Here is an 11,086-nt window from a genome sequence, read left to right on the forward strand (position 1 = left end):
TGGTCAGGCAAACTCGGTGGGACCGATCGCTCATTTCGGTGAGACCAAAATGATACAAAGAGGAAACAGAGAGTTTGCATTGCGAACTCGGTGGTACCGATCGCTCATCTCGGTTAGACCGAAACATTACGAAGGGAAACAGAGAGTTTGCAATCCCATCTCGGTGAGACCAAACTGATTAGGGTTTCTGGCTATGCTATGTCAAATGAATTTGGTGGTGCCAGATAGATCAAATCGGTGGGGCCGAGTTTGACTTTTGGTTTGGGACATATGTGGATATGAGAAAGTGGTTGAGGGCTTTTGGATCATATCACTAAGCATTTTGAGCAAGCAAGCCATGAAGCAACACCTCATCCCCTTTTAATAGTATTGGCTTTTCCTATGGACTCAATGTGATCTTGGATCACTGAAATGAAAATGTAGAGTCTTGAGCTTGTTCCAATATGTGTCCTTAGAATTTTGAGGGGTCCACATCTCTAGTCCATACCATGCCAATCATTGAACTTTCTGAAAAGATTATCTTGAATGGATATTAGTTCAATGAGTTGTTAATAATTACCAAAATCACCCAGGGATTAGTTGCACTTTCAAATACCCCTATGATTATGAACATGATTATGCTTTGTGAGTAGTTACATTTGTTCCTGACGACACGGGAGAAGTCTTGTTATAAGTAATCATGTGAATTTGGTATTCGTTCGATATTTTGATGAGATGTATGCTGTGTCTCCTCTAGTGGTGTTATGTGAACATCGACTACATGCCACTTCACCATTGTTTGTGCCTAGGGGAAGGCATTGGGAAGTAATAAGTAGATGATGGGTTGCTAGAGTGACAGAAGCTTAAACCCTAGTTTATGTGTTGCTTCGTAAGGGGCTAATTTGGATCCACATGTTTCATGCTATGGTTAGATTTATCTTAATTCTTCTTTTGTAGTTGTGGATGCTTGCAAGAGGGGTTAATCATAAGTGGGAGGCTTGTCCAAGTAAGGACAACACCTAAGCGCCGGTCCACCCACATATCAAATTATCAAAGTAACGAACGCGAATCATATATATGAGCATGATGAAAACTAACTTGACAGTAATTCCCATTTGTCCTCGGGAGCGCTTTGCATTATATAAGAGTTTGTCCAGGCTTGTCCTTTGCTACAAAAAGGATTGGGCCACCTTGCTGCACCTTAGTTACTTTTGTTACTTGCTAACAGTTATGAATTATCTTATCACACAACTATCTATTACTGATAATTCAATGCTTGCAGAGAATACCTTGCTGAAAACTGCTCGCCATTTCCTTCTGCTCCTCGTTGGGTTCGACACTCTTACTTATTGAAAGGACTACGATAGATGCCCTATACCTGTGGGTCATCACCTGTTAAGCCAGGTGTAGGTAATATGCCCCCTCTCTGTTCACATTGTGATGTTTAATTATATAGTTTGATGTTTAAGCACAAGCTACGTTCTATGAAATTTCAATAGTAACACTATGAATGACTATATTTTCTTGTTGTTAAGCCTGTTGTAGAGAGCATATGCCTCTTCTAATGATTTTTGATTGTTCGGTTGTTTATAGTTAGCATATGTCCAGTTTCAATTGCTATCTTTGGTTGTTCATGGTATGCCTTGTTTATCTCAGTTATTGCTACGTCTTGAGCTTGCGTTGGTTTTCCCCGAAGAGGAAGGGATGATGCAGCAGAGTAGCATAAGTATTTCCTTCAGTTTTTGAGAACCAAGGTATTAATCCAGTAGGAGGCCACGCTCAAGTCCCTCGTACCTGCACAAAACGATAGCTACTCGCAACCAACACGATTAGGGGTTGTCAATCCCTTCACGGTCACTTACGAGAGTGAGATCTGATAGATATAATATTTTTGGTATTTTTGGTATAAATATGCAAAGTAAAAAGTAAAGGCAAAGTAAAAAAGCAAAGCAAGATTAAAGTAATGGAGATTGATATGATGAGAATAGACCCGGGGGCCATAGGTTTCACTGGTGGCTTCTCTCAAGAGCATAAGTATTCTACGGTGGGTGAACAAATTACTGTTGAGCAATTGACAGAATTGAGCATAGTTATGAGAATATCTAGGCATGATCATGTATATAGGCATCACGTCCATGAAAAGTATATCGAAACGATTCTGCATCTACTACTATTACTGCACTCATCGACTGCTATCCAGCATGCATCAAAAGTATTAAGTTAAAAACATAGTAACGCCTTAAGCAAGATGACATGATGTAGAGAGATAAATTCATGCAATATGAAATAAACCCCATCTTGTTATCCTCGATGGCAACGATACAATACGTGCCTTGCTGCCCCTTCTGTCACTGGGTAAGGACACCGCAAGATCAAACCCAAAGCTCAGCACTTCTCCCATGGCAAGAACTACCAATCTAGTTGCCAAACCAAACGGATAATTCGAAGAGACTTGCAAAGATAACCAATCATACATAAAAGAATTCAGAGAAGATTCAAATATTATTCATAGATAGACTTGATCATAAACCCACAATTCATCGATCTCAACAAACACACCACAAAAAGAAGATTACATCGAATAGATCTCCACAAGAAAAGGGGAGAACTTTGTATTGAGATCCAAAAAGAGAGAAGAAGCCATCTAGCTACTAACTATGGACCCGAAGGTCTGAGGTAAACTACTCACACTTCATCGGAGAGGCTATGATGATGTAGAAGCCCTCCGTGATGACGGCCCTCTTCCGGCGGAGCTCCGGAATAGGCCCCAAGATGGGATCTCGTGGATACAGAAAGTTGTGGTGGTGGAATTAGGTTTTTGGCTCCTGTTCTGATCATTTGGGGGTACGTAGGTGTATATAGGAGGAAGGAGTATGTCGGTGGAGCACCGAGGGGCCCACGAGGCAGGGGGGCGCGCCCTAGGAGGGGCGCCCCCCACCCTTGTGACCGCCTCTTTTGTTCCTTGGAGCAGGGTCCAAGTCTCCTGGATCACGTTCGGTGAGAAAATCATGTTCCCGAAGATTTTATTCCGTTTGGACTCCGTTTGATATTCCGTTTCTTCGAAACACTGAAATAGGCAAAAAAACAGCAATTCTGGGCTGGGCCTCCGGTTAATAGGTTAGTCCCAAATATAATATAAAAGTGGAAAATAAAGCCAAATATAGTCCAAAACAGTAGATAATATAGCATGGAGCAATCAAAAATTATAGATACGTTGGAGACGTATCAATTATTCACAATGTGATGTCCTACATGTGCATATATGAACTATGCAGTTCAATTTCATCAATACCAGTTTCAATAATGCCACTATGAATGACTATATTTGGTTGTTGTGAAGCATGTTGTAGCAAGCATATGCCTCTTTTAATGGTTTTTGGTTGTTCGGTTGTTTGTAGTTAGCATATGTCCAGTTTCAATTGCTATTTTTGGTTGTTCGTAGTATGCTTTGTTTATTTCAGTTATTCACAATGTGATGTTCTATATGTGCAAGTATGAACTGTGCAGTTTAATTTCATCAATACCAGTTTCAACAATACCACAATGAATGACTATATTTGGTTGATGTTAAGGATGTTGTAGTTAACATGCCTTTCCATTTTTTAACAACAACTAGTGTACTTAGACCAGCACAATACCAGTTTGAATGACTATATTTGCTTGTTGTTAAATGTTAGGCCTATTGCAGTTGACACAGCTTTCCACTTCTTGTTTTGCTTAACTAGCGTGCTTAAACCTACATACTGAAGCTATCATTTGGAGACTATGTTATCTACCATGGATATATTGGTTGATGTTTAGCTTGTTGTGCTTAACATGCCTTTTGATGTACTTACATAGGAAAATATTAGGAACGACTTATGTTTTCCATCGAGGTTAGTTTCATCCCATGGCTTATACAAACCTCCTCCGTCCTATACTATAGGATGTTAATTCATCCAATATTTGAGTATATTGGATGTAATAAGATCTTATACGATGGGATGAAGGGAGTGTTGTACTATATCATTGTGCAATTACAGTTTAGCTTCTAATATTAACTTGGTGCTTGTAGGTACATATGTCATTGGTAAAGATCCGCGCTTCGACCCTTTTGCATATGTGGCAATGAGATATTCATGAAACAACATCAAGTAAGAAAACTGATAAAGATTGTTAGTAAAGTGGGTCAAAAGATGGCAAATAAACTATTTGTTTACACTTTATTCAAGACAACAGTGAACTGCGGGATGGTAAGTAAGAACTCTGTAGCCTTCTTTTTACTACCCATAATGAGTGTTAGATGGCAATGTCTAAATCTTTTTCCTTTGCAGTGGTTCCCAAAGCAGTTTACTCAAGATTACCTCTCAAACTACATGATTTGTGGACATGCAAAGGTTAAAGTATTTCTACCAGACTACAATGACTATCTAGATGTCCCCATGAAGATAGTGAAGTATGGGCGGTCGACCACCACAAGGGGTTGGACTAGAGTCGTGCGTGCATTTGGCATCGAGGAGGGCACAATATAGGCATTGCACTTCACCTTGTTCAACAACCAGAATGTCTTTTCCCTCTTTCTTTCCCCTCTTTAATACAAGTATACAACACTAGTTCATCATTCTTTATTTGGTGCTTATGTAAAAAATTGATGTAATTCTTGAACATATGTACATGTCAATCGGATATGGAATTGGTTGTTGGACCTGATGGATATGAATAAAGTTATTGCCTACTTTCGAATTCAAATTCTATACAATTTTAAATTGCAAAAATTAAATTAGGAAGTAGTTAGGCTCTGCAGGTCATTACGACACACACAATCTATAAAGCACAATGTGTGTGATATACATTATAATCTGACACGGTTCACGGAGAGAAAATGTATGTGACCATGCGCATAGTTTGTAAAACCCACAATGTGGCTATATCTCCCACGTGTCGAAGCACGATTGGAGGCATAACCGCATTGTAAGCAATGTCGCAAGTGAGGTAATCTTCACACAACCCATGTAATACATAAGGGAAAGAGATACATAGTTGGCTTACAATCGCCACTTCACACAAAACATGAATAAAGCATTACATCATCCAGATACAAGCAAGGTCCGACTACGGAACCAAAATAAAAGAAGACTACCCCAAATGCTACACAGATCCCCGATCGTCCCAACTGGGCTCCACTACTGATCAACTGAAACGAAACAACATAATGAACGAGATCTTCATCGAGCTCCTCCTTGAGCTCGGTTGCGTCGCCTGCACGGTTTCATCGGCACCTGCAAACTGGTTTTGGAAGTATCTTGAGTCACAGGGACTCAGCAATCTCACACCCTCGCGATCAAGACTATTTAAGCTTATAGGTAGGGTAAAAGGTATGAGGTGGAGCTGCAGCAAGCACTAGCATATATGGTGGCTAACATACGCAAATGAGAGCGAGAAGAGAAGGCAAAGGCACGATCGATGAGCTATGATCAAGAAGTGATCCTAGAACAACCTACGTTCAAGCATAACTCCAACACCGTCTTCACTTCCCGGACTCCGCCGGAAAGAGACCATCACGGCTACACACGCGGTTGATGCATTTTAATTAAGTTAAGTGACAAGTTTTTCTACAACCGGACATTAACAAATTCCCATCTGCCCATAACCGCGGGCATGGCTTTCGAAAGTTCAATCCCTGCAGGGGTGTCCCAACTTAGCCCATCACAAGCTCTCACGGTCAACGAAGGATATTCCTTCTCCCAAGACAATCCGATCAGACTCGGCATCCCGGTTACAAGACATCCTCGACAATGGTAAAACAAGTCCAGCAAAGCCGCACGAATGTGCCGACAAATCCCGAGAGGAGCTGCACATATCTCATTCTCAGGGCACACTCAGATGAGACATCCTACGAGTAAAACCAACCCTCAAGTTGCCCTGAGGTGGCCCCGTAGTCTACTCGGTTCGGACCAACACTCACAGGAGCACTGGCCCGGGGGGGTTAAAATAAGATGACCCTCGGGAGCGTGACTCCCAAGGGAAAGTAGGTGGTGGTGAGGCAAATGGTAAAACCAAGGTTGGGCCTTGCTGGAGGAGTTTTATTCAAAGCGAACTGTCAAGGGGTTCCCATTATAACCCAACCGTGTAAGGAACGCAAAAATCCGGGAACATAATACCGATATGACGGAAACTAGGGCGGCAAGAGTGGAACAAAACACCAGGCATAAGGCCGAGCCTTCCACCCTTTACCAAGTATATAGATGCATTAATTAAATAAGAGATATTGTGATATCCCAACAAAATATCCATGTTCCAACATGGAACAAACTCCAATCTTCACCTGCAACTAACAATGCTATAGGAGGGGCTGAGCAAAGCGGTAACATAGCCAAACAACAGTTTGCTAGGACAAGGTGGGTTAGAGGCTTGGCATGGCAATACGGGAGGCATGATAAGCAAGTGGTAGGTATCGCAGCATAGGCATATCAAAAGAGCGAGCATCTAGCAAGCAAAGATAGAAGTGATTTCGAGGGTATGGTCATCTTGCCTGAGATCCCGCAAGGAAGAAGAACGAGTCCATGAAGAAGACAAACGGATGTAGTTGAACGAATCCTCACAAACGCAACGTTATCATAACCAACCCGAAGAAGCAACACCGGAAAGAAGCAAACACCATTGTAAACAACCACCACATAAGCATGACATGATGCACAACCAAATATGATGCATGTCCGGTTTAAAGATACATGGCATGGCAAAGTGCACAAGCAATCCTACAAATTAAGTGGAGCTCAATATGCAACGAGTTGCCTATTGACGAAACACCATAACAAGTTATTTAGTTTGATCTCTCTTATGTACCCAACAATATTAAATGTTGTTTAGCATGGCAAGGGGTGAAGCATAAGCAAACTAAACATTTAGGCAAGTTTAAATGAGGCTGGAAACATCAAACAACAAGTCCGGAAAAGTCCTCATGTGCATTTTATGGATTTGGTACTGTTCTGCCCTAAACACAATTTTAGAGTTATTAAACATGCAAAGTAAAGCCACCATGTTAAACTAGGCATTTTTCCACCCCATTTACATATAAAGTTTATTAAATTCGGAGTTATGGTTATATAGTTATGAACTAAAACATTTTAACATGGCAATAGGCAAAGTATATGCAAACATCATTTTAAACATTTTAACCATAGATAAAAATTGAATATTATTAAACTAGACAAAATTCTAAGCAACTTTCATATATAATTTATTTAGATCTGATGCACGGTTGTGAAGTTATTAAATGCATGAAGTTTGAGGGCTTTTCTACAATTCTGTTTTAACTGGATAAAAAGATAAATCACTCCTCGGAAAAAAAACATGAGTCGGGCCGAAACTGGCTAGCCCGATAGAGAGAAGGGGCTGCTGCTCACATGGGCCACGGCCCACTGGACGGAGAGGGAGGCCTGCAGGGGAAGCTAGCAGCGGGAGGCTGGGCCTTGGCGCGGCCCATGAGCGCGGGGCCGGCCTAGGGAGGCAGCGGCTCAGTCCTCTCCCCCGCACAGGAGGTCGAGCGACGCCGCTATGAGGACGGTGGCGGCTCGCGATGAAACGGCCGCGCCGGCGAAGGTGATTCGGCGGGGACGACGACGGGGCAAGGCGGGGAAGGATAGGAACGAGGTATCCGCGCGTGGGGAACCCAGATCCGGCGAAGGACGAGGCCGAGGAGGCCGGCGACGAGCTCGGCGTTGGCTCCTGCAAGAAAAATGGTGGCGGCACTTAGAGCAGAGGGAGGGCACCAGAGAAAGGAAGAAAAGCGGAGGCGCGTTGCACTGCTTGGGCGGCGTGACCTGGGGTAGGCGGCGGATCCAGATGTTGAGACCGACGGCGACGAGTGAAGAGAAACTCTGCTCCCGATCCATCCTGGATCGAGGTACAAGACGAGGGGACGGGGCGTTCAGGATTGCTGCTGATGCTCTGCGGCGCGCGAACGCGAGGAGCTGCGAGCATTGAATGTTTTCGGGAGCGCGAAGGCGAGGTGGACACGGACTGCTGCTACCGCGGCTTGTAGTTTGTCAGGCGAGGAGATCGAGGAACGGAGAGCGATGGTTGGTCGGACACGGAAAGCAGAGAAGAGACAGTGCACTGGCGGCGGCTAGGAGGATCCCTAGGGATTAGGGATTGGTCCGAAAATAGACTAGGGGTAGACTATATATACAGGAAAAGAGGGAAGTTGGATCATCCGATCAAAATCCGACGGACGAGAATAAATAGGCCCAGGAGTCCAAATAAGAAAATGGTGATTTTTTGTAGACGTTTGGGGATGATCCGGACCCGTTGGTAACGATAGAGCGGGTCGGGTTCGGGACAGTTTCGGACGCTCACGTGAGGGGTTCGATGCACTGTGCAGAGAGGGTTTCGGGGTCTGACAGTTGACAGCGGACTATGCAGAAAGCTTTGGGCTGAGAGAAGAGAAGAGAGAGAGACCCGGCAACTGTTTCCGGAGACCGAAAACTTCCGACGTTTGACCGACTATAATGTCGCTATAGTTATCCATTGGGCTATCAAACAAACTCCGAATGCGATGAAACTTGGCAGGCGGCCTACCTACAACATAACAACACCACATGCCAACTTTCAACCCATTCCGAGAACATTTTTGGCCACTGATAAAATAATATTTTGGACATGCCGCGGGCGCGTGCAAGTGTGTCTGGGCTCAGAACGGACAACAGACGGACGAGGAGACCGGGACGGATGCAAGTTTTGAAAACATGATGATGCAACGCACATGATGACATGGCAAGATGTGACACGCAAGCAAATGACAAGGCAACAACAACGAGTAACTGGAAGACACCTAGTGCATCGATCTCGGGGCATCACAACACTCCACCACTACGAGAGGATCTTGTCCCGAGATCTAGAATGGCACCAGAGGGAAAAAAGGAAGAGGAAGAGCAGCGGTAAAACTAAGTTGCTTCTTTGACAAACGAGTGAAACCAAAGAACCTTGAAAAGGTTAAGCCACTTCGAGAAAAGAATACAAAGAAGATGAACAAGGTGAGACACTCCGTTAGGAAAGAGGAACGAAGAAGAACAAATTCGGACAGCACCCCGGTTAGACCAAGATAGAGAAGAAATAAAGATGATATAATTTGGGCAGCACTCCGTCTGATAAGGGAGGCAAAACTTGACAGAATGGGAAGAATTTGATAAGAGGGCACGACACTCCGGTTAAACGGATAATCAAGGAAAGAACATGATCTTGACAAAACAAGAAGATGGATGAAAAGAGCAACATCACAATGCCTCCGGAAGAAAAGAGAGAATGAAATGGAATGAATGGAGGAGAAAAACAATATCTTTTATCTCGAATGAGCTTGAAAGCATCTTAGGAGAAGGGTCGAATGTAATTGTTGGAAAACCAACAACGAAAAGAGTAAGCTTGTAGTGGGCTTATGGAGAATATCTCAAAATTATGAGGTGAAATTCTGCCACTAACAGAAAACAATAGATTGGATTGATAAGAACAAGGAGACGAGAAAACTATCTCACCGGTAGGATAAAAGAAGAACTTGGATCATTTATAAGCACCATAATTAACAACAATCCTTAGGGAAAAGCTTTAGGTGAAAAATAACCCAAGATAATTCCAATGAAGAGATTGAAGGATTTAAGATACCTCATTCTTGACAACATGTGAATCATGAAACATGAACTCAAGTTATGAAGAATGCCATAGCACCACCTCAAATGATACGGTAGAAAGAATTACACTTTGGAATGCAAGATGAAAAATGCTTGAGCTCTTCTGAAAAGAATCTCAATGAACACGTCGAGATGGAATTTAAATCCTTAAAGAACAATCATGTAGAACCTTCAAGAAGAACTCCGGTAACAAAAGGATGATCAAACATAAAGGAAAGAGAAGTTGAAAACACAAGGTGAAGCGTTGCGATGATTAGATGAAACTTTGAAATGATATAACCGAGAAAACTTGGAACTCGGGAAAGATTGAAGAATAAGTGAAATCAAGAATTTTGACGAACCTCCGGAATAAGGAATTAATCACTTGGATGAAACAAAGAATAAGAATTACATTATGATTATCCTTCACCAATTTAAATTGATGACAAGCAACGGATTTTGCATACTACTTATTCTTGTTAAAAGGATTAAGAGAGAGATATAGCGCAAACTTAGGAAGGTCTTCCACGAATCACCGGTAGGATTGAAACAACGAATGAATTGATATGAAAACAAAGGAAGAGAAATCTTGAAAAAAACCGTCGTAAGAATTGAAAAAGAACGAAGAAAAGAGAAGAATCATCGGTAAGAATTAGAAAACAAATGAAGGTACTTGAGGGAATTTAGATACAAGTGAACGAAGAGATCATAAACTGATTAGAGGATATTTGAACGATGCACCGGTATGATTTGGAGAACAATAGCTGAAAGCTGAGGATGAATAAACCCAAAATTGTTGCCTTCAGAGAATCAAATTGGAAAGAATCTTGAATTGCTCCGGTAGGTGAAAAGAATTCTCACAATCGAAAACAATTATGAGAGGAAGGCATCAATCTAGAACCTCGAGTCTTTGAGAGAACGGATAAGATTTGGAGGAGAACTCTTCTTCGGTCTTCAAATGTTGAGAATGATGATAAGAAGCGCCACCATGGATCGTTGAGATACTCCGAGATGAAAAATTAGAAAGGTTGAACCGTCGATGGCAAGAATTTGAAAGATCTTGGAGAAAACATCTGACTGATGATAATTCATTCTTACGTCAAACTTTAAAATGAATTTGAGAATAACTCCGAGAAAATTAGAAGAGTCAGGTAAGATCCTGGGAAAAGACCTGTGGGTTAGGGCCCACTCAAAAGAAACACCGTTGAAATGATTTAAAAGAGAGGTTGCACCAGTTAAATTAAATGACTTGAATGAGATAACATCCCCGAAAGAGCTTGAACGAATGTAGAGTGGAAACACGAATCTTCGAGATATCTTGAGCACTCCGGAACAATTGAATAGTGAGAAGTGCATGATTAAGAGGTGCACCGGCATGAGAAGGTATTTGAAACAAGGAAAAGGATATGATCAACAAAGCTTGACTTGAAACCACCAGAGATGGAAAGAATGAAGAATGATGAACT

The sequence above is a fragment of the Triticum dicoccoides genome, chromosome 3A, assembly GCF_002162155.2.
Source record: "Triticum dicoccoides isolate Atlit2015 ecotype Zavitan chromosome 3A, WEW_v2.0, whole genome shotgun sequence".
Lineage (NCBI taxonomy): Eukaryota > Viridiplantae > Streptophyta > Magnoliopsida > Poales > Poaceae > Triticum > Triticum dicoccoides.